This window comes from Dermacentor silvarum, chromosome 8 (assembly GCF_013339745.2).
Source record: "Dermacentor silvarum isolate Dsil-2018 chromosome 8, BIME_Dsil_1.4, whole genome shotgun sequence".
In the NCBI taxonomy this organism is placed as follows: Eukaryota; Metazoa; Arthropoda; class Arachnida; order Ixodida; family Ixodidae; genus Dermacentor; species Dermacentor silvarum.
Genome location: NC_051161.1, coordinates 1,218,803 through 1,243,655, shown reverse-complemented (window position 1 = coordinate 1,243,655; position 24,853 = coordinate 1,218,803). Strand labels below are relative to the sequence as shown.

The 24,853-nt window shown below is 50.4% G+C and overlaps 1 protein-coding gene and 1 long non-coding RNA gene across 2 annotated transcripts in view; one reads left to right on the top strand and one right to left on the bottom strand.

Moving 5' to 3' along the window:
- Nucleotides 1–24,853, top strand: part of LOC119460513 (intermembrane lipid transfer protein VPS13A) — a 1,139,096-nt gene that overhangs the window by 443,924 nt on the left and 670,319 nt on the right. The gene's annotated exons all lie outside the window — the stretch shown is intronic.
- The window catches only part of LOC125947490 (uncharacterized), a 409,960-nt gene that overhangs the window by 367,552 nt on the left and 17,555 nt on the right, over nt 1–24,853 (bottom strand). Inside the window, exon 2 of the long non-coding RNA XR_007468334.1 lies at nt 9,972–10,461. This is a non-coding gene — a long non-coding RNA (uncharacterized LOC125947490). The remainder of the gene's footprint in view (nt 1–9,971; nt 10,462–24,853) is intronic.

The following is a 24,853-nucleotide window of genomic DNA, read 5'->3' as shown; positions in this document are numbered from 1 at the left end:
TTGCCGTGTGGCTTTACGGTGACGACGATCGGTGTGGTTGCGGCATATTGCGAGAGATGGTGCAAGTGTTGCACTGCTAACGCAACCTAGCGGCGTGGTTACTAGGGTGCGAAAGGATTCGGCTCTTTAGCTTGTGATCAGCGAGTGGCGCGGACGTACCGCACGTGCGCCGACACGCTCTCTGCGAGACCGTCTTGTGAGGCTTGAGAGCGGGGCACTGGTATGGACAAACACGATCATCATTCAAACGCGGCACTTTTGATGTGATCGTACACGCGAACGACGAGGTGGCTGTTTCCAGTATGGGGTGAACATGTTCGCTCGCTATCTGGTCGGGATGAGTCGGACATGCTTGATTTGTTGCGTGCCCATTGGCATAGTAATTCGGCTAGCAGGCATATAGTGCAATAAATGCCCTTTTTATTGTTTGCACTACTGTGTTGTCATTCCTTTGTCCCAAGAGCACGTTTGCGACTCCACAGTACTTTGAAAAACTTAGTCATTCCACATGCAATCTGATTACACAAGGTTCGGCTAGAACATTAATAAGAGATAGAATCTGCGTGAATGTCTCAGATATCGTGTGGGCGTGTCTTGAGCTGAGTGATAAATTTGAGCATTCGTTTTCCAGTGAAGCGCGGTCATTGGAAAAGAATGAACAAGTACGCATGCCAATACTGTCGACTTCCTGTAATTCAAGCTTGATTGGACCATTGAAATTAATCAAATTATTCAGCTGGTCGAATTAAACAAGGTGCAAAAAAAAAACATCAAGAAACCCCACCGATTCGTTCAGCAGTATTTGCACGAGTCTAACACAGCTGCGAATCAAACGCGCGCCCACTTTTTATTTGTTCAAAGTGAAAACTAACGTAGAAATGACATTAAAGCTTCTAAGCAATGTTGAAATCTTACGACTTTTATGATTTTTATCAAGAAAAATTGGCATGGGTCTAATATGTGTTAGACATAACCGGCCGGTTTTCCTAAGTCAGCTTCGTCGCAAAACAGTTGTGTTATGCGGTAAAGCAGATGAAATCCGCGAAGGCGGTGTTGGTTTTGTATCAAATTGCACCGGCTGGCAATTTTTGGCACAATTTTCCTGAGAAAAAAAAAAGGTGCATATTACAATTGGATAAATACCATAATTAGGCATTGTGAGCTATGGTTGTTGCTGAAAATCTTCGTTAGCTGACTGGTCAGATTTAAATTATCCACGAAGGCCAATTCGCTCAGGATTGAAACAAAGAAAGTTTAGGCCCATAAAAATGCATGGGCACCAGCTGGGACCTTCGTTCGGGATTGAATTATCCACGAAGGCTAATTCGCTCAGGATTGAAACAAAGAAAGTTTAGGCCCATAAAAATGCATGGGCACCAGCTGGGACCTTCGTTCGGGATTGAATTAACAAAAAATTTGAATTAGCCGTAGTCAAATTAATGATAGTCTACTGTATGTGTGTAAGAGTGCTAGGCAAAAGGGTTTACTATCTCCAAGAAAAGGTTATGTTATTCCACTTTGCAGGGCATTGAGTCATGGTGCAGAGCTTGTCCTCTGTTTGCACTACGCAGCACGTGGTAAAACGTTCCTCTAGCATGGTGCACAGCTTGTCAGCGGATGATTATGTCAGCGATTATGTCAGTGGATGAAATTATGTAATGTTTGAGAATACAGAGAGGTTTTGAAGTTGCTAGGTGCCACCATTTTATTACAGCAAGTCCCCTGTAACATCTTTGGATTTCCTCGAGGTGAGAAGGCAAGACTCACACTAGACGTTGCACGCTCTTAACACTATGTCAAGTAGCAATGCTCTTGAATATGCAACCTGAAATAATTGAAACAGCTTAGAGTTGTATAGCAATCATACATCTAAGAATTGGTAGCAAGCAGGGGTGTGCGAATATCTAATAGTAGATTTCGAATTGATTATTGAATCGAATAAAAAAAAAATAACCGAATATTGATTCAAATATTTGAAAGTTTAATATCTAAAATTGAATACTTACTATAAAGGAGATTTATTGAGGTTTGTAGCGGCAGCCAGTCATAGGATGCACCGAGCACAGTCCTCTCGCTCGAGCTTCTGCCGCGCACTTGATGCTGCCGATGCTGCTGACTCTGCGTCGACGTTCGTCATCTTCCTTACAAGGGCCCCGCGGAAACAATGGAGCCAACCTGGCGACTTAGTTGTCCGGAAGGACGATAGAATGGTGATACGGCTTGAGACGCTGAACGTGAACGACTTCGCGGTTCTGACGTCGCATGTTGGACGGCGGCGTGAGTGGCTCAACCAGGTAATTAACGGGTAATGTTCTCTTGAGAATGCGGTATGGCCCGTCGTACTTCAGAAGGAGTTTTGAAGCGAGCCCAGGCGTGCGGTGTGGCACTAACAACCAGACGAGGGTGCCCGGGAGAAAAGTAGGAGCCGAGTTCTGGGAGTCGTGAACGGCTTTTTGACGGTTCTGGTTGTCTGAGGTGAATTGGCGGGCAAGCTGGTGACATTCTTCAGCGTGTCTGGCTGCTTCCGAGATTGGCAAGCACTCGGATGGGTCCGGCCGGTGCGCAGAATGGTGTCGATTGTGTGCGAAGGATGACGGCCGTAAAGAAGGTAAAAGGGTGATAATCCGGTAGTGGCCTGAGTCGCGGTGTTGTAGGCTTAGGTGATAAACGGAAGAACTAGGTCCCAATTAGAGTGATTAGGTGAGACGTACATGGTGAGCATGTCACCAAGAGTTTGATTGAAGCGTTCCGTGGTACCATTAGTCTGTGGTTGATAGGCAGTGCATTTACGATGAACAATAGCGCATGCAGCAAGCAGTTGTTCGATGACTTCAGATAAGAAGGCGCGGCCTCTGTCGCTTAAATGTTCACCTGGACCTTGTGGGGGTCTTCCCCAACCCGTAGCGTGTATAATCGCAGCTACATTGGGTTCGGGCGAATAAGGCAACAAGCGAGTCAACTCAACAATGTTTATTGCTGTGGGCAATAAACATTGTTGAAATAGGCTTGCCTCATCTCGTGTAGTATTCATGCAAACGAGGTCACTCACGGGTTGCAGCGGGTATACCCGTATGGGCAGGTAGGTGTAGCGAGGTCAGAGAGACCCGGGGGTCTCTCGCGCTCTTTTATACCTTTTTACCTTTTCGCAAGGGAAACGTCCTCATCGCCCGCCGGATAATTCCCGCGCGGGCAAGCGTGTCGCGAGAGGCGAGCGCGAATCGGGAGAGGGCAAAGTGCATCTCTCCAGTGTCCGCCCAGCTCCCGCCGTGTGTGCTACATGCGCAACCGACGGCAAGCGCCCACAGGAGAAGGTGGTGGCGTGTGCTCCCCACATCCTCCTCCCCATAAGAAGGCCCCTGTACATTGAGGCTGGCACCTAGGGATGTCCGTTTGCATGAGTACCCGCCGAGGTTAGTGACCGAGGAAGCGTCGGGCTGGTGGTGATGTAGCCCTCAGCTGGCGGAGACTTGATGCCGACTCGGAGGCAGCTGGTCAGCTGCACTGCTCGGGCTTGCGAGGCGGGATCGTTGTTGGGGCTCGAAGGTGGCTCGAAGGTGGCTCTCAGTGCCGCGCCCCAGGTGTCGACTGCTCTGGAGGGAGTGGTCGCCTGCCGACCGCCGGCTAGCGGCTCGTGCGGCTCCAAGGCCGGCGTAACGCCGTCAGTGCTGCAAGGGCGTCAGTTGTTCCAGCGCGTACTGCAGGCAATTCGCATGGCCGTATCTCGTCTTGCTCTGCTCCTGGAAATTATTAGCAAGCTGCACAGAGCGGCACTCTGATCAGCAGCATAGTTGGCCGTATCCGAAAACCCCGTCGACGTCTGTTACAAAGGGAATGTTCGCAAGCATCATCACCAATTCGAGTAGCAGCACAAGATAATCACCGCACTGGCCCTCACAGCAGTCTGGTCAAACCGCACCCCACATAACCATGCGTTTAACGTTCACACCACATTCCCGTTGTGGCCTGTGAGGCTAGTTGCTGGAGCTCCGTGATCACTCGGCGCTCCGTGGCTACATACTCGGCGCTCCGTGGTCACTAGACATTCGCTTCCCCGGCAGGAACTACCAAGGTGCCAGCCCGGCGCGGGTGTATGCTCACGCGGTATGCAACGTCACCCGGACTTGCGAATGTTCCTCGCAGTCGTCGGGCTACGCAACTAGCAGTCAGATTACTTTCGCCTGCTACGCAAATTGTAGTGTGGCTGCAGGCTCGCCGTTTGGTTCTGACTGCTCTCTCTCACTGATCGCGGTTGAGGGAGGGCCTGATCGTCATCCCACTGCTCATCACGCGGCACGTAGCGTTTCAGGTCGCATACGTGTGCCGGTCCGCCAATCGGCTTTCCTTTCTTGTTCTCGAGCTGGTAAACAAGCAAGGAAACCTTCTCTCTCACTTGATACGGCCCAGTGCACTTCGGCGCCAGCGAGGCAGCGAACTGTTTAGTAGCATCGCTGAGAACATGCTGGCGTCGAAGCACCAGATCGCCCACTTCGTAGTGGACGTTCCGATGCGAGCGGTCGTACTGCGCCTTCTGTTGTGCCCTTGCAGTGCGAAGACTACACCGTGCTTTATGTAAAGCTTCCGTCATATTGGCACGTAGATGCGTCGCGTATTCAGCTCGTGCTGACGGCGCGACTGGCATTCCGCTGCGATCCGCTAGAACCCTATCCATCAGATTCGGCAGCTCTCTCCCCAGGTTGAGAGAAGAAGGCACATACCCAGTCGAGCGGTTCACTGTCGATCGCAATGCAAACCCGATCTCTGGAAAGTAGGTATCCCAGTCCTTATGTCTTTTGGAGAACGCGACAAGCATGTGCTTGATGTTGCGATTGACTTGTTCAGTGGGGTTCAACTAAGCATGGTAGGTTGTCGTTTTCTTATGCCTAATGCCAAGTGCAGCGCATGAGTCAACGAACACCTTTGCAGTGAAGTAGGACGCATTGTCCGTTATCAACTGCTCTGGAAAACCAAACCTGGTGAAAACCTCCATCAACTTATCCATGATCACCCGTGCCGTCAATTTTCGTAGGGGGAAAAGTTCTACCCATTTACTGAAGTGATCCGTGACTACCAGCAAGAATTTGTTTCTGCTCGGTGTTGTGGGTTACGGTCCCATGACGTCACCCGCCGCGATTTGCCAGGGAGTCTGGGTGTCGATAGGCTGCATGAAGCCGGGCGGTCTTCCGCCTCAGGGCTTCACGCTTTGGCACACATGACACAAGCGGGCGTAGCGAATCACATCCCGTTTCATGCCAAGCCAGGTAGCGAAGTGGCACAAATTAGCGTAAGTCTTGCGGCCGCTCGCGTGCCCTGCGATGCACGAGTCATGAAAGTAGTGTAGCAGTGCTGCTCTCAACGCGCGCGGTATCACCACCTTAAATGCCTCACTTGTGTCGTTCTCGGTGGGAATATACCTAAGCAAGACGCCGTTGGAATTCAGCAGATAGGAATCGAGCGCGCTCACAGCATTACCAGCTGTTCCTGAGTGCTCCGCACTGACAGCAATACCAGCTGCCTCCATGTGCGCGGCGGCCGTGCCGCCCGGCTCGCGGAGCAAGTCGAGCACTTTTTGACAAAACAGAAAGCACGCCGCCGACACTAGCAATCAATATCCACGCTAGGACTACGCTTCGGTTGAAACAGAGGTTCCCCGAACCGAGCAAAACTTAAAATTATCGTCCGATGCCCCAAGTGCCCCAAGAAGTCCACGTTGGGCAGCCAGATGTGGGGTCTCACCTTTTGCACATTCTGCATCCTTCTCACAGATGCTCTTGGGACAAAGGAACGACAACACAGTAGTGCAAACAATCAAAAGGGCATTTATTGCACCTCTTACACATTAATGCACACTAGCCGAATTACAACCAATAGAACATTCACATGGGCGCGCGACAAATCAAGGAAGTCCGACTCACCGCGACCCGACAGCGTGCGAATACGTTCGCCCCATGCTATGACACCATCGCCTAGTCGTTCACGTGTACAATCACGCGAACGGTGGCGCGTTCGAACGATCCGTGTTCGTCCATACCGGTGCCCCGCTCCGAGCCACGCGAGACGTCTCGCGAAGCGTGGATCCCAACCCAAAAGGAAGCGCCTTTGACCTTTTTCTCCCAAGTCACCCCGCCGTTCGGTGGCGTTAGCATCGCGAGACTCGCGCCATTTCTCGCAACGCGCCGCAACCACTACGACCGCCTCCGGCACTTAGCCACGCGGTGAAGCCGGATTACAGGAGACGCATGAGAGTCGGGCATCCCCACACCTTCTGCTGAGCCTCGAGCAGCTCCTTTCTGCTGAAGACAACTCCTGCTGAACCGACAACATCTACGTGGTCCACGCTCTCGCCCAGGATCGACGGTTGTTCCGCGTCCCTTACTCGGGCTACGGCCAGGGTTTCTCCCTCGCCTCGGATTGGCGCTCGCGAAAGTGCGTCAGCTGCGGCATTGCTTTTTCCTTTGCGGTAGCACACGGTGAAGTCGTAACGCTGCAGCAGCAGTGCCCAACGCGCCAGGCGGCTGCTCGGCTCACTCAAGCGCCTCAACCAAGTGAGAGCCATGTGGTCAGTCTCAATCGTGCCACTCCGTCGACATAATAGTCGAACTTTCGCAGACCGAAAACTATTGCGAGACACTCCTTCTCTGTCACTGAGTAGTTCCTTTCCGCCGGCGTCAACGAACGGCTCGCAAACACAACCAGTCGGGGAATGCCTCCGTGCTCCTGAAGCAAAATTGCACCTAGACTCAGGTCGCTTGCGTCTGTTTGAATCACAAACTCCCTGTTCAAGTCGGACAGCTGCAACTCTGCTGTGTCAGCGAGCACCTTTGTGAGGCCGCACAGTGCCACCTCCTGCTCTTGAACCCCAAGTCCAACGCTCGTCTTTCCTCAAGAGCTTCATTAAAGGCGCTTTCACTGCCGCGCTGTCTGGAATGAATTGGCGATAAAAGTTCACCAATCCCAGAAAGCGTCTCAGTTCGCCGATATCTTTCGGCGACGGGTAGCTCAGTATAGCCTCGAGCTTGTCCTCACTCAGCAGAATGCGGCCGTTGTCCAATGTGAATCCCAACAGCGTTATTCTGTTCGCAACTATCTGAGCTTTACTCGGGTTCAGCGTGATACCCGCGGACCTCAGCCTGTCTAGGATGTCTCTCAAGTGGCGCAAGTGCTCGTCGAATGTTTTCGAATAAACCACTATGTCGTCGAGATATGCGAGAGCATGTTGCCACTTCGCATCTCCTAGAACTCGGTCCATCAACCTCTGGAAAGTAGCGGGAGCTGCGACTAAGCCAAAAGACATTCTTTTGAACTGAAAGAGTCCACGGTTACAAGTGAAAGCCGTTTTCTCTTTGTCACGCTCGTCCATTTCGACCTGAAAATATCCACGACTAGCATCGAGCGTCGTAAAGTACTTTGCCCCGCCTAGGTTAGATACTAAAGAGAAAATGAAGGGTAGAGGGTACGCATCCTTCTTCGAAACCTCATTGAGCTTGCGGTAGTCTACAGAAAGTCGATAAGTATCGTCCTTCTTCGGGACTAGAGCTACCGGAAAGCCCCATGGGCTGTTCGACCTTTCCACAATGCCTGTCGATGAGTTTGTCTAAGGCGCTGTCATGTGCTTTCCGTTCAGTCAAGCTTATCGGCTGAGGATTACATTTCCACGGCTGTCACATGTAAGAGGTCGCCCGTGGCGAGAGAAGAGGACGAAGAAGTTCGCGGAGCGTTCCGAATGGCGCGAGCGCTCGAGGCACGCGAGCCGAGGTGTAATCCGCGAGGGAGAAGCATCGAAGCAGTATTATCGACGTGGCTCTTGAGCTGGAAGGTCGCCTCGTCAGCCATGCTCTGACGACGGGAGAGTGGAGGACCCGGCCACGAAGTCGTGAAACTGGCAAGGCCCAGGCGTAGCTGTAGTCCTCAGAGACGTCCTGACGAAGCTCCTGGGACTGGCCACTGCTGCTCACGGTGGTTCCGGTCTTCTTCTCGAGAATCCCTCTTCCTTGCCCAAGCCCGTTCAACTGATAATCACCGTGCTACCGTGAACAGTCAGTGAAGGAGGGACCACGCGCGCGAGAAGTTCGGCGTCTGAAAGCCCTGTTGCTTGCTGATAATACTGCAGACGGTTGAGGTACTCGTTTGCACTAGTGCAATCGTGGTACCCACTATAGGTAGGCATGTCTACCTTAATTTGTGGTCACTCGCTCTGCGGTGAGGCCTGCATTGTGTTCGGCAGGGCACCCGCTAAGCTCTGCATGACTTGCAGCGCATTCTACAGCATTGTTTCGTTCGACAGAATACTACCGCCCGAAGGTTCGGATGCCTCCGCAGCATGCATCAAACTATTTAGAAGCATATGTGCCACTGTGTCCGCCGGACGAAGCGGCGAAGCCCTCGGCGTATTACGCCTATTTTCAGGCCTAAACCCTGGCAAGGTGGCATTTCCGCGATCCTGACTGTTCCACGTGAAACACTCAAAATCAAAGCTGCCGGGTTTTTCGGAAGCTGCCGCCGCGTTCGCACTAGGTCTCTGATTATCTGCTGCTACATCCAACAACATGAACAAATCTGGAAAGTCAGACAAGCCTGTCGCCATTGTTTGCTGTAACTTCAGTAGTCCCATCTCCAAAATACAGAAAAAAAATACTCGCCGTGTTGCCGAATTCGAACCACGTTGGTAGCGCCAAATGTGAGGGTCTTCCCCAACCCGTAGCACGGGCAATCGCAGCTACGTAGGGTTCAGGCGAATAAGGCAACAGGCGAGTCAACTGAACAACGTTTATTGCTGCGGGCAATAAAACACACTTGCAGAGGGAAGTCTGCTCTGTATAATAAGTAATGAAATAGGCTTGCCTCGTCGCGTGTGGTAGTCACGCAAACGAGGTCACTCACGGGTTGCAGCGGGTATATCCGTATGGGCAGGTAGGTGTAGCGAGGTCACAGAGCCCGGGGGTCTCTCGGTCGCGGTCTTTTATATCTTTTTACCTTTTCGCGAGGGGATTGTCCTCCTCGCTCGCCGGATAATTCCCGCGCGGGCGCGCGCGTCGCGAGAGGCGAGCGAGCACCGGGAGAGGGCAAAGTGCATCTCTCCAGTGTCCGCCCGGCTCCCGCCGAGTGCGCTTAGTGCGCATGCGACGGTGAGCGCCCACCAAGGTGGCAGCGTGTGCTCCCCACAACTTCCATGACGAAGGAGAAAACAGCGTAGTATGAAATTGGCGACCACTTCCGCTGTAGCATTTGGTAGAGTAGCAGTCTGCATAACGTGTTAAGTGGTCTACCGCAACGATGATGCACCTGTTACCGGTAGGAGTCAACGGAAGTGGCCCGTCGAGATCTGTGCCCACGCGATCAAAGGGTGGGGATGCACATTGTAAAGGCTGGAGTTCACCGGCAGAGTTGTGCATTGGCGTTGGCACTCATGAGTTCATGAGTTTTGCTCACATGAGTTGCATCAAGTATGAGGAACTTAACAGCACACATGAAATGTTTCACATGTGGCGAAGTGCCACATGTGAAATGTGGCACTTCGTATGTGTATCAGTAGTCGTGCCAGGAAGACAAGTCAGGATGCAAAAAAGCTCTTGGCTGCCTTATTGATAGGAGTGTGCAAATATTCAAAATTTTCTAATTGAATATTACCCTATTCAATCCGGTCCTCGAATCCAATATTTACTATTCGCAAGTGCAGATGTTTTTCAGACAGTCTTTAAATGCTTCGCATGATAGCTGTGGTGCACAATCGACTATGTAACTGAAGCAAAAATTAACCAAATTTTACGACTGCCACAGTGGACATAAAGAACACAAAGCTATTTGGAGCACGCTGCATAACTCAGACTTTTCCAGATAAATCGCCGTCCTTCACACTCAAATTTCGCTCACATTTGGTAGTTGATATTGTTTCATTTGTGGGGTCTAACATGTACTCTTGGGACAAAGGAACGACAACACAGTAGTGCAAACAATCAAAAGGGCATTTATTGCACCTTTCATACACTAATGCACACTAGCCGAATTACAACCAATTGAACATTCACACGGGCGCGCGACAAATCAAGGAAGTCCGACTCACCGCGACCCGATAGCGAGCGAATACGTTCGCCCCATGCTATGACACCATCGCCTAGTCGTTCACGTGTACAGTCACGCGAACGGTGGCGCGCTCGAACGATCCGTGTTCGTCCATACCTGTTTCCTGCTGTTAGCCTCGCGCGACGGTTGCGCGAAGCGGGCCGGCGCACGCGCGAAGCGTTCGTGCGTGTTGGCCGCCGATCCCAATCCCCAAGAGAGAGCACCTTCGACCTTTTTCTCCCAAGTCACCCCGCCGTTCGGTGGCGTTAGTATCGCGACATCTCTCGCAATGCGCCGCAACTCCGCCGCCATAAAGCTATGCGGCGAAGCCGTATTACGGGAGCCATGCGGGGAAAACAACATCAGGGGACGCGTGAGAGTCGCGCATCCCCACATCCCCCCAACCTTAAATCACTACACATACGCCGGCAAAACATGTCACAAGGCCTATCAACGCGTGCGTCGCGAACAAAAGTTAGTACATGCGACAGTGGCGCCGCCGAGTAAAGTTCCACGCGTTATCCACAACGTGCGAGCCGACATTGACTGAGGTTCACCGCTGGCGTCCGTTGGTCACAGCACCACGTCTGCAGATTCGATGGCACGACTCCAGCACAGGACTACAACAGGACTCCGGAAACGGCGACGCAGAAGTCAGCCCAAGCAAGCGTCGCTCGCGCCGACGCGCCCTGCCGGCGAGAGCCGCTGTAGCCGTTGGTGACTGCCGGCTCCTTTCCCAGCCGCCGAAATCGCTGCGCCGAACCGGCCACAGGCATCTGCATCGCCTGGGGTAGCTCGATTGTAGTCCGGGGCAGCAACACTGACGATGTGCAGGTGACAGCAAACCAGGGGACTCCGCTCACGCTACGTACACTCATCGCACTTGACAAACACTAAAGTAGTGCAAGGGAGAGGAATTCGGCATACGCATCGCCCACGTGGTACGATGTTCAATTCGGCTAGCGAAATTTCGGACGGCATTTCAGATGCTAAGCTCACGTGAACAAAGCTTGCCTTCTTGAGTCGAACAAGTAATTTCAATTCGTGCGAGGCGAACTAATGAGGGAAGCAATGTGCGACACCTCAACACCACGGTCCACCAGGTTGTGTCTCTCCACGTGCGAAAGGTGGCTTCGTAAAGCCTTAGGCCTAATGCGTCGCTACCCTGACAACAACCGGCATTTATTGCACCTTTCATACACTAATGCACACTAGCCGAATTACAACCAATTGAACATTCACACGGGCGCGCGACAAATCAAGGAAGTTCGACTCACCGCGACCCGATAGCGAGCGAATACGTTTGCCCCATGCTATGACACCATTGCCTAGTCGTTCACGTGTACAGTCACGCGAACGGTGGTGCGCTTGAACGATCCGTGTTCGTCCATACCTGTGTCCTGCTCTTAGCCTCGTGCGATGGTCGCGCGATGCGGGCCGGCGCACGCGCGATGCGTTCGTGCGTGTTGGCCGCCGATCCCAATCGCCAAGAGAGAGCGCCTTCGAACTTTTTCTCCCAAGTCACCCCGCCATTCGGTGGCGTTAGCATCGCGACATCTCTCGCAATGCGCTGCAACTCCGCCGCTGTAAAGCTACGCAGCGAAGCCGTATTACGGGAGCCATGCGGGGAAAACAACATCAGGGGACGCGGGAGAGTCGCGCATCCCCACACATTATGTTTATTGATGTTGCAACTGTGATTAAACTGAGATTAAATCTGTATACACTCGATTGCAACAGCACCTATACGACGGCAAGACACTCTTTCTCCGTGGTGGTGTAGTTGGTGACTTGCGTATGCGATCACTCTTTCAATACCTTCATGCCATTGTACAAGCACCTTACCAAGACCAACGTTACTGGCGTCTGTATGAACTTCCGTGTCCGCCTCCTCGTCAAAGTGGTCTAAAACTGGTGCTGACACCAGACGCTGTCGAAGCTCGGTGAAAGCAGTCTCTTGCTCTGCGGCCCAGACTAACGATACATTGTCCCTCGTGACTCGAGTTAGCGGCTCCGCCATCTTCGAAAAATTTTCGATGAAACACCGGTAGTATGCGCAGAGGCCCAGGAAGTGTCGGACAGCCTTCTTGTCAGTCGGTGTTGGAAACGTGGCTACAGCGGCAGTTTTCGTGGGATCAGGGTTAACGCCTTCCGCGCTGACCACGTGTCCCAGAAACATCAGCTCCTTGTATCCGAAATGACACTTCTGAGGCTTAAGGGTGAGGTTAGCCGATCGGATGGCTTCGAGAACTTGCCGCAGTCATTTCAGGTGGTCGTCAAATGTCGCCGAGAAAACAACCACATCGTCGAGGTAGACGAGGCAGCTTTGCCACTTCAGACCAGTGAGAACGGTGTCCATCATTCACTGGAAAGTTGCTGGTGCCGAACAGAGACTGAAAGGAAGTACTATGAATTTGTAAAGGCCATCTGGAGTGACGAAAGCAGTTTTTTTGCGGTCTCATTCATCTACCTCAATATACCAGTAACCGCTCTTGAGATCGAGAGACGAAAAATACTTAGCTCGCCGCAACCTGTCTAAAGAGTCATCGATACGTGGTAAGGGGTACACGTCCTTCTTGGTAACATCGTTCAGGCGTTGATAATCAACACAGAAACGAAGCGTTCAGTCTTTTTTCTTGACCAGAACGACCGGGGAGGAGCACGGACTGTTCGAAGGCTGAATGACACCATCATATAACATCTCCTTGACTTGGGCTTGAATTGCCTCACGTTCTTTCGGCGAGACACGATAAGGCTGTTGTTTGATAGGGCTTGCTTCGTCGGATGTCGTTATTCGGTGCTTCGTGATTGGCGATTGGCCCACCCTAGTAGACCGAGCGAAGCACGCGCGGAATTCATTCAAGAGTTCCTGCAGTGCGTTCTTTTGGTCGTCCATAAACTCGGAGTTTACATGTTTGTCTCTGCGCGAACCGTTTTCTGTGTCTACTTCAGAAGCAAAACACTCGATGATCTCCGTTGATGGTTTCGCGGAGGCGATGGCGGTGCCACGAAAAATGTGCCGATGCTCAAAAGTAAAGTTGGTAACGAGGACCACTGTCTGGTTATCACGAAGTTCCACAAGGCTTTGCGCTACAGAAATACCTTGGGTCAGCACCATATAAATGTTGCCTTCTACAATGGCTTCACCGTCTTGTAGCTCGTCGGACTTGACCGGAACCATAACACTCGCACGCAGCGGTATCGTGATGCTGTTGTCTGAAACGCAAAGTGCAGATCTGCGTCCAGTGGCGTCGGTCTGCGTTGTTGCCTTTTGTGTTGAGAAAGTGATGCAGCGCTCGCCTCCGGAGCCCAATAATGGCGCCATATTCCCGGAGAAAGTCCATCCTAAGAATTACATCGCGGGAACACTCGCATAGAACCAGACAAGTGGCGAGAAAAGCAGCACCGCGAATTTCTGCTCTGGCGGTGCATAAGCCTAGTGGTGTGACGACGTGGCCACCTGCCGTACGAACTGGTGCCCCATTCCAGGGCAACGTAACTTTCTTCAGAATGCTCGCCAGTTTGCCACTAAGAATAGAGTAATTGGTGCCGGTATCTACAAGTGCACTCATCTTTCTGCCATCGATCAACACAGGTATGTCCAGTGAAATCTTGTTCACGGGAACTATTTCTGGCGTCATCGTGTTTTCATTAATCTGCAGTCATCAGGACGATACGAGGTCTTCAGCGCGTCGAGTATCAGCAGCCCCGCCTCGGAAGATCGCTGACGTCAGTTTTCCCGGCGTGGACTTGGTGATCTCCCTTGCGTCGTCCTCGAGGTGGTATCACGAGCAGGGAAATATTGCCGCGGTGAGGGTGAGCGTGACAGCCGCTGCGATGTGTCCAGCCTGCGCTGCTGTTCGAGGAATTCTGCGACGTCGGGACGCCTTTGGCCGACCCGAGGTCGAGGTGAATTGATAGAAAAACTCCGCAGTCCGAGTCATCGGTAGGGGCACTCCTGATACACGTGACCCGCTTCGCCGCAGTAGTAGCACAGCGGTCGTCGATCGGGTGCTCGCCAAACCTCTGATTTCCTCGCCAGTATTCGGCGGTCGTCGAAGTACAGTAGCGGGGTTGTCGGAGCAGCTTGCGCCGCCTGCAACGCGACTGGCGACGCAACATAAGTGGGTGTGAACGCTTGGGCGGGGCTCAGCAATGTTTCCGCGGAAGTCTTGCGCCGGGACTCGCTTGGCAGAGGTGATGCTTCACTGCTGGAAAGAGATGCCTGCAATGCCTGCTGTACTTCGTTGCGTATGACGCTGGTGAGGGAGCCGACTGGCCGTGGTGCTTCTGCAGCTCGTCGCGAACCATGGAGCGAATCAGCTCGCAAAGCAAGGCAACGTCGCACCCGAAGCCCACCGGCGTATCCGGAGTGCAGGCGGCATTGACTTGCCGGTTGTACATGTTCGACCGTTGCTGAAGTGTCTCCTTCATCGCGGTGGCTTCGGTGAGGAACTCCGTAACAGTCTTGGGCGTATTCCGAACAAGACCGCCAAAGAGCTGTTCCTTTACTCCTTGCATCAGATGACACACCTTCTTCTCTTGCGACATGCTCGGGTCGGCACGCTGAAAGAGATGTGTCATGTCCTCCACGTACATCGTGACGTTCTCATTGGTCTTTTGAACGCGTGATTGAAGGGCTCGCTCCGCTTTTTCCCGGCGATCGGGGCTGGAGTAAGTCTCCAGTAGCTTGCGCTGGAACTCGGGCTAGGATGACAGGGCACTTTCGCGGTTCATAAACCACGTGCGAACACCATCCTGGAGGCTGAAGTAGACGTGCCGGAGTTTGGCGTTGTTGTCCCACTCATTACACGCAGCCACGCGCTCGAACTCCACCCGCCAGTCTTCCACATCTTCAAATGTGTCACCATGAAAAGCCGTTGGCACTTGGGGGTTCAGCACCGTAAGGTAAGTCGGTGTCACCCTTTTCATAGAATTCACAGTGGTCGCAGTCATCACTTGTTCCTGGGGGTTTCCATATTCTGGGGCAAGGCCTCGGATTCGCCGGCTTGTGCGGTGAACTGGAGTCAGCTCCAATTGTGGGGCGAGGTTCTTGCTGCCCAGTGGGGTCTCCTGCATAAGTTGAGCGTACCCAGCAAGCTCCACCAAATTGTCGCGTATACCCTGCTGTACAATATACGCTGAATGAGGATCCAGGCAAGCGTAAGCGTCGTCGCATGATGCCGAGACGAACCTCGTTCTCTTCTTCTACAGTCCCCTAGCTGTGCTGTGCCACACCATGTGGCAATATTATTGTGGCACCACCTGCAGCAACCATTCCAGCTAAAAAAAAAATTCCAGCAAAACCCATCTCACGATGACTGACAACGGTAATGTCTTTGCATTTAATCAATATAGTGACACAACATATTGCCTTTGTCAAAGCGAGTGATGTATCAGCTGTGCATGCAGCAGGACTCCTCTTTCGTGCGTCCATAAGAATACTTGGTGCCATCTTGTGCCGCCACCACAAAGCCTGCACGTGGCCTCCGAAATGCATGGCACGCCGGTGTTTGCGAATGCTGAGAAATCCGTCATGCGGCACTGAGGCTCCTTCCTAACGCTCCTCTCTGGACACACTGCACCGTCTAGTGGCCCTGCCGAGAGAGAGAGAGATATATATAAGGAAGGCAGGGATGTTAACCCGTCAAGAGTCTGGTTGGCTACCCTACACTGGGGGAAGAGAAAGAAGGGAGAGAGAGGGTGGGGGTATGGAGACGTGCACGGATTGTACTGCAGAGTCAAAGGCGCTCGTACAAACCAAGACGCTCTCAGAAAGCACAAAAGTGCCTTCACTGCCTTCTGAGTCGATGATCGGTGGGGAAGGTGGCCCTGCTGAGAAGTCGGTGTGTGGCCTCTGAGACGAAAAGTGTGGCGCCTGGTGCCTGTGAACGCTGAAAATAGTTCCTTCGCTTGCTGCACACTCAATGGCACATACTCGGTGACCCAAGTTGGCAAGAGGTTCTCTGAAAAGCGGCCCAGTGCATTTGTGGCGCAGCCTGCTAATGTGTTGGGTTGCTGTCCTTGAGGATCACTTGTGATGTGGGTTCGATTCTGCCCAACATTGGAGAAACTTAAGGGATATTTTTGTGACCCTAGTTGGCATCAAAGAGGTTCATTGAAGATTAGCTCAGACTGAGTGGCACATACCCTAGGAAAAATTCTAATAGAAATATTTTATTGGTTTCTATAGACGGTTTCATGCTCGCAATAACAGCAGCGAGCATGCCGCCCCCAAGAAACTTCCGGTCACGTGCCTTATCAGTCTGCTATGCGGGAACAAAAAGCATGTTTCGAAGTCCATTTTTACGTTTTCAATTAAAAGAATGACGCATAATGCCTCAAGGCTAATACTTACATTTTTTTTCGTGTAACTCACTGGAAACTGCACTTGTAAAACTATGGTTATGTATATAGAGGGTAAAAGCGTTGCAAAACTGAGGGCTTTTGTTTTAACGCATGGTTGCTTCTTTGCCAGTTACATTTAGCAGCTACGTCAGTGGGCAAAACCGGAAGCTGTGCAGGGCCTATGTTTGTAATTAGTGAAAAGGTCTATAGGTTTCATCTTATTGGATTATGAAACAATAGACCTGATACACTAATAAAACTGATAGCCTGTATTGGTCTATTGGACTATAAGATAAGATGTCTGATCACTAGTAAAAATGATAGCCTGTATTGGTCTATTAGTTTACAGGTGTATTGGTGTTGACAGTAGCATGGTGTAGCAAAGTGGTTTGTTCTACAAAGGTGCATTAATTCTTTATTCGTAAGCGAATCTTTCTACGTGAACCCTCCCAGACTTTGACCTTTTTGGCAAGGCAGCAGCGGTCAGCACATACAGGACACCACTTACACAACCAATTGTGGCCTATATATAGCCCCATCTGTTCTACTCCTACAGATGTGCTGGCAGCCAGCTATGATCTCTACGAAATTACACACTGAAACAACAAATTGTAGCTAAATATCCAGCTGAGTAGAACAAAAAAACAGCTTGGAACGCATAAACCCTTTATTAAAACGACGCCTTTTCTGCCTTCATTCTCAATGTTTGGCGCATTTACTTGGTCGACTTCTTGCCAACCAATACTGCCAATACAAGCTTATATCATGATCACTACTTTTATTGCATTTATTGGGACCTATAAAACATTTTATTTGTCCAATACAAGTTTATATCAGTACTTCTATTGCTTCTATTGGGACCCATAAAACATTTGATTTGTCTTATAGAACACTATTCCCCTGATAAGGGACCGGCAGAAATCCTTATGGGACCAGTACACTTTGCTATGGGAACTGTACATTCTGCTATGGGACCTGTACGTTTTCTCATTGGACCTATATATTTCTTATAAGACCAGCAGAGATTTCTATTGGAATATTTCCTAGGCTTACCCAGGGCTCCAAGTTGCCGACAAAGTGTTCCTTCTAACAGCAGTACCTACGCAGTCCCGCATCTTACAGTGACACATCCACGTGAAAGAGGTTTTTTGAAGAGCGGCACATATACATGTATTGCCACATACTCAGTGACCCAAGTTGGTTCGGTGGTTGGTCTCAAACCCTGTTACCTCAGCACAGCAGTTTGACAGCTACCCATTTGACCCGGGGTATCACATTCTCCATGTGGAACACGCAAATTTTTCAAAGCAACCGGCTGCACCACCTAGACTCTTCTCTACTCTTTTGCATCCCAGCTGAACTCTGCCGACATGAAGCTACCCTGCTTTGTCGAATATGACTAGGAGTGGCCTTTAAGAAGTCTTTTGCATTCTGAATCTGATGGGCCGACAATGTCTCGTGTGATCACTGTGGTAGCGAGAAGCCTCTTCAACACCTTCTCTGTTACTGTCCTCGCTACAATTTACAGAGACAATCGCTCTCAGTTGCAATGGCACGCTTGGACCAAAGAGCTTTAACTGAGGAAACCATTTTAGAATGCCAACATCACAAGCCATCGCAGCGGAGGGTGGCGAGGGCTCTGTTGCAGTTTTTAAGGACTACAGAATTGTACAAGCGGTTATAGCCCTAACTGATGTTTACAGTGCTACAAGTGCTACTGTGCTGTGCAGTGATTGTATGCGGTGTCAATGACCGACTGTGATTGTGTATCTTCGCTCCTTTCTTTCTCTATCTCTACTTTCCTCTCACTTTACATCCCCCTCTCCTCTCTCCCCAGCATAGGGTAGCAAACCGAATCTTCCCCTGTGGCTAGCCTGTCTGCCTTTCCTCTTTCTTCTGTCTCTCTCTCGTTCGACCACAAACTACCCAATGACCCAGGTTGGCGGTAAAATTTTTAGATACATATGTAGATAGAAACATAGATACATACATACAGACATAGGTAGATAGATAGTCCTTGGAAAGTATAACTGTGAGTCGGCCTTGTTGGAACAGATTCATTTTTAAAAAACTTTTTGTGCACAAAACAAACAAGAATGAGAAAAAAGGTGCAACACAAAGACGAGCACTTTCTAACAACTGGTTTTATTTTAGAATCTAGAACCATTTGCTTAAAAACCCACAGATCTGCACGATCCAGTCAGCAGAACACATCAATAGCGCATATAACAACACTTGTGATAAAAATGCCACGGATCAGCGCGACCCAGTCAACCTCGGAAAATGTGTGAAGAACCCTAAAAATGCAAACGCATTTAAATGTCCTTTCTTCGTTCTGCCATCGCTTCAGTCAACGCACGTTTCTGTTTTATTTGGTGGGTATACACAGAGGCTTATTTGGTGACAAGACACCATTTATACCTTCATTCTGATTTGAATTCAATTGAATTTTGGGGTTTTACATGCAAAAATCACGATTTGATTATGAGGCATGCCGTAGTGGTGTACTCCAGATTAATTTTTACCACCAGGGGATCTTTAACCTGCTTCCAATGCACAGGACACGGTCATTTTTGCATTTCGCCCCCATCTTATACTTTCGTTCTGCTTATTACGACCACGCATGCTCATAAGAATCTCGTTGATTTATTTACAATGCTTTCGAGCTTTTGATAAAATGTACTTTGTAATGGGTACTTAACAGAAACTTGCTACTGTAGCGAATACTGGGATGCCAACATTCTGTTATAATGAATAGCCTTTTTGACTATTATTCTAAAACTATTATTATAATATTTGATATTCAATTTGATTTGATTTACTTTTGGCACTATTTGGTTTGTATTTGATTTGTTCTCATAAATTACTATTTGCACACCTCTGCTTACTGGCAAATATTGTGCCATGGGTAGGAAATAGTCAGGCCCCAAGAACAAACTAACATGCTTGAAAAAACAAGGTATGCATAAATATTTTTAAAAATTAGTTTTTTTCTAATTTTTCTTGCAATTTTGACACACCATTCTTTCCTTAGTAAGAATGGGTGACGCAGTTGCATCAGAAACAATTTATCGGGAGAGGGGGGGGGGGGGGTTTAAGCATTTTCGAAACTTTGATGCTGACCAGCCACATCCCCTGGTTCCACCCCCACCCCCTTTCTTTTTTGTTCACTAATCGGCGAATTGTGGCTGCTTTCAGAAAGGAATGAAACAAAAAAATTTGGAGGGGGGATGGAGGAAAGTGGCACTTAATTTTCATTCAATTATAGGAATAACTGTTATGTTTGGGAAAAACCGACAAGCCACCTGACAGCCAAGTCAATAGCCTAGACCTGTTTAGTTGTGTGCCTTTCTCTAGGGAGCTGGATTTTATCCTTGCTCGGAGGGTAGATTTTGAAAAGTGATAAGTATATGAATACGAGGAGGTTGATTAAGAAAATGGGACATGAAAGAACCGACAAGACACAGTGCTCTGCTACTGTCTTTTTTTCTTATGTGTACAAATTGAAATGTGGTTTAATTTGTACACATAAGAATAAAAGCAGTGAAAAAAAGAAGGGAGCACCAATTTTGCCGCTCTTTCTGTCCCTTCTTTCTGTTCAGTTTTGCTGTGCCCGAACCACATTTCAAGCATGAAACAACTAGCCCAACATTGCAAATTGCCACATGTGCATTATTGTACTTTTGTTTATAGTTGCATTCAGCAAATAGTCACTGTTATCATTGTGCTGATTCAAAACGATTTTACTGTACTTGAACACTTGCAAACGTTGTCACTTCACTGGTGAATGTGGTTCATTTTAATCGGATTTGATGCACGTTGCAAACACTGCTGTAGGTTCCTCCAAGCACTGCCAGGTACTGTACGGTGACAGATGGTATACAGTCGAACCCACTTATAATGATATCAGTTTTAACAATACAGTTAAACCTGCTTATAACGAACCTCTATATAATGAATTCCTGGATATAACAAAGTTTTTTTATTCCCCACCGTTACTACATAGAAGCACATGCATTTGAGACCTCTACGTAACGAAGTGGCAGCAAAATAATGAATTTTCCCCGCCGACAAGCTAGCGATTTCGCCCCAAATTTTGTCATTTTTGCACGAGCAGCAACTGGAAGCACCTTCTCCGCTGCGACGGAATGCGAAGCGAGCGCACGTGTGCGTGCGTCCTATCGTGTGTGAAGCGGGCCTGCATCCCTCGACCCGGCGATCTTGCCGCCGCTGGCGTGACCTTTCCCCCTCCCTTCATTCAAACCTGATCCTGCCGCTTGCTGCAGCTGGCCTAGCCTGCCAAGCCGGCACCCTCCTTTTGCAGTTGATGTTGCCGACGTGCTGGCAGACGCTGTGACACATCACACTCGATGAGCGCGGACACGCGCTGTCAAACGCTGGCGACGTGTGGAAGCGCTGCTGCAGAAGCGAGCGTTCGTGCTGTTGTCTATCGCTTCAATGCAAACTGAACGCCGAGAACACACAGCACGCACAAAGCTACGAGCTGCCGACGCACCTACACTGCCAAGACTCTGCCCCAACGCAGATCGCTTTCAAGATACGGCCCGCGAGACCGCGCTCCCACCGCTGCACAGTACGCAGTTGATGCCAGAGCACAGTACAACGCCGCCCGCTATCCCTCGCTCCCTCGCCGCTTCCTCCCTGCTTTTCTTCTTGCGCGCGCGCGATTTAGACGCAGTCGTCGGCTCTTCTCACACGTTTTCACTCGCACATACAGCATACGGCGCGCGGTGATGGCGTTATCGCCCTTGGACTTTATACGGAACATCTATGAGCCAAAACCAATTTTAGGGCCACAACGCGTCATAGACACCATCTTTAGATCGCAAATACGGATCTCAAGGGCTGTGCTTTTGCTGGTGATAACCGGAAATACGTCATAGTTGTCGCCCCCGGCACTTGGGGCGGCCAATGCCATCGTCAAGCCACCAAGCCAAGCGACATGAAAAGCAAAATGGCCACTCGGGCTGGCGCGGGGTGGCAGTTCGAAACGGATGATGCCGGAACGGTCCCACAGTTTCGACAAAACAGCGGTTTTATCAATGCATTGGGCTCTATGGGAGCTGTGCCGGGACCGGCCGAAAACGACGTAACAGCCGCCAAAACGCAGCACCCGGGAACGTAACAGCGGGGCTCTACTGTAAAACTATACGATGCTACGATGCCATCGTGATGCTCGCTCTTCATTTCCGATGCCTCGCGCTTGTGCGAAACGACACGCGTCCACGCATCCAGTAGCTGGTGTGACATTCCAAGGATGAGTGCTTCGACAAAAACGGAAAGCGGGTGCGCGTTACAATCGAGGGCCCGTTAGAATCGAGTAAATACGGTAAGCGTTTCTTTTTTTAATTTTCGTGTCGAACCTGCATATAACGAAATCCTCTTTATAACTAAGTTTTTCGGAAATTTTGTCAATTTCGTTATATCCAGGTTTAACTGTATATCAGGTTATAACAAGTGGGGATCGAGGTGCCTTCCTGTGCCTCGTCCCCCAGTTCACGCGTGGTGCTTAGCTCGATCTCCGGGAACCGCCGCCGTAACGGCAACATGGCGGACACGGCTAGTGCGCCGGAGCTAATTTCCCGCGCAAACCATGTTTCTACCTCACGGGATTGACTTGCCGTGCGAGAACATGTCGCCGAGACGCACCCTGATTGGCCTCCCGAGTGCAGTTCTGTGCAGTTCTGTCGATATATTAAGTCGCTCTTGCTCGTCTTCATTGGTTGTGTCAAAGTCGTTTCGGGCCACGTGGTTTCTCAGCCTCATTTGACTCGCCACCGAAACAGAAGATGGCTGATCCGCCCGCTGATCATTGGCAATGCACGATGTTTCCGGTATAAAGAAAGCACACTGCTATAGATTTGGAAACAAAGTGTATCTAACCAATGAGGCGACCGTCGTGAACGTGCTTGCATCGGTGAGATGATTAGGTTCTTTTAGAGTGAGGGGTCTCATACGTGCTCTTGGGACAAAGGAACGACAACACAGTGGTGCAAACAAGCAAAGGGGCATTTATTGCGTCTTTCATACACTAATGCGCACTAGCCGAATTACTACCAATAGAACATTAACATGGGCGCGCGACAAATCAAGGAAGTCCGACTCACTGCGACCCGATAGCGAGCGAATATGTTCGCCCCATGCTATGACACTATCGCCTATTCGTGCACGTGTACGGTCACGCGAACGGTCATGCGTTCGAACGATCCGTGTACGTCCATACCGGTGCCCTCCACCTAGCCACGCGAGACGGTCTCGCGAAGCGTGGATCGCCGCACGCGCGGGACGTCCACATCGCTCACCGACCCCAACCCGAAGAGGAACAGCCTTCTCCCTCTTGCGCCCGCCTAACCCCCCGCCATCAGGTGGCGTTAGCAGCGCAACACTAGCGCCATCTCTCGTAATACGCTGCAACTCCGCCGCCGTAAAGCTATGCAGCAAAGCCAGATTATGGGAGCCTTGCGGGGAAAACAACATCAGGGGACGCGTGAGAGTCGCGCATCCCCACAAGAGTTTAATAGAAAATGCATTCGAGGTGTTGCGTCTCGGTGCTTTCAGTAAAAGACAAGGCTGGCTGCAAGCCACATGCAAGGATGATAAATTTATAAGGATAATAAATTTATCAATAAAAAATAACACTCCCTTATAAACACGGACTAGGAATTATAAAACAAAGGAATTACAATGACAGTTATAGCACTAGATACACGGATAAATTCAAGAGCAAAGAGACTTCACTAAGGTACCTAGGGCCAACAAAACAAGCGAAGGTTGCGTGCAAATAAAGCATTCGCCAGTTATAGGCGGGGATGGTGGTCCAGCAGTCCATGTTATGATAGTACCAGCAAAATGAAGCCTGGGGTCGGAGGAAAGGAGCAAGTCTCGAACGGCCGACGTGAATGGCTCAACCGAGGCCTTGCCGTCTAGAAGAGGTCAGATCCTGTCGTCTTGAGCTTCTCCAGCAGGTCCACTGTGATCGAGTGAAAGACCTAGGCATCCAGGCTCAGTCGCCTGGCAGCCCACTCTTCTGCGTCTCGTCGTCCAGCTTCCGGAGAGCGCTCACTGTCAAGCAAATCGCAGCCTACTGTGGGAAGATGCCATGTCGTCGGCAAGTGCAGAGCCGACCAGGTAGAGGCCTCGTGAGCCCAGGTCCAAGCACCCGTCAAGCTCACGCCTTTGCAAACTAGCCGCCTTCACTTGTTCCCACCACCGTTATGTCTTCTCCTCTTGATGATCATGATGATGATCTTAAAACGTGGCACGTACCCACTCTTCCGTTCTTCTCTCTAGGTCTCTTGTGGACTTTTCTTCAGATATTTTTCTTTCTTGCGACGCTCGGCGCGCTCGAGCCAAGCTTATGGAGTACTTCATCTTTGTCATCGTCTTTTGCTCCGGGCCATCCCACGCATCATGTTTGCATCACCTCGCGCACTTCACATATCACAATCGGACAGCGAAGGCAACAGTGAAGTACCCCATGCAAGTGATCTTGCGCGCAATGGCCACAAGCAATGCAATGGAGATGGCTGTTGCATTCGCTCGTCGCCTACAAGTTGAACCCCACGCAAATGACGACTTTGAGCAATTTCTTCCTGGTGTTGCCGGTATGAGGGCAGCAAATACACGCCAAAACTGGCGTGACTCAAGCTTTATTAATTTTAGTTCATGTGTTTTACTGTAAAGAGTGGCATAAAATATTTGTAAAGGTCTTACAGTTGGTTATTGTCCTTGCGCGTATCAAAATTTGGACATTTGCTCGTTCCATGTGACAGTCGGTAGTACTTGGCTGATGTACATCCAGTCCCGGCTTCGCTAGTCGCTCATAGCACTTCCAGGCGACGAGCGACGTATGTTAGATTTCCAGAACCGGGCGATCGAGCGGCAAAGACTAGCGACCTGTTCGCATGACGCCCTGTTTCACGCTCGTCGCCGCCATGCATAAGATCGCTCTCAAAGTTTGAGCTTGACGGCAACGACGGTAGCAATGACACGGTAAAGCAGGCTGATTCAAAGAGTTCCTCGCAAGAGGCCCTGCAAATGAACCCTCCGGGGCTTCGTTTTTGCGAGGTACCTTCACAAGAGATGGATGTCGGCAATCTTCGCATAAAGCAAGAAAAGCTAATGGACATGGGGTTTTCTCGTGCAAGCCAGTGAGAAGTACGTGGCGAGATACTTGTGGCAATCTCACCCCAGTCTTTCTTCTGGATTTCTCAAGCTGAGAGGCTGCTGCAGCAACCCTCTCGCATTTTTTAAAAGGCCCTTTTTGAGCCCACCAAAGTGATGCCTCGGAGGAGCTCGCATGTCACTTGCCTCCCGTGACCCATTTTTGCAGGTGTGACAGCAGTGCCATTCTTGAACGCCGACAGCCGCGGCTTGTTACGTACCATTGGAGGGCTCAGGAAGCAGAGTTAAACAGTCAAACGAGTCA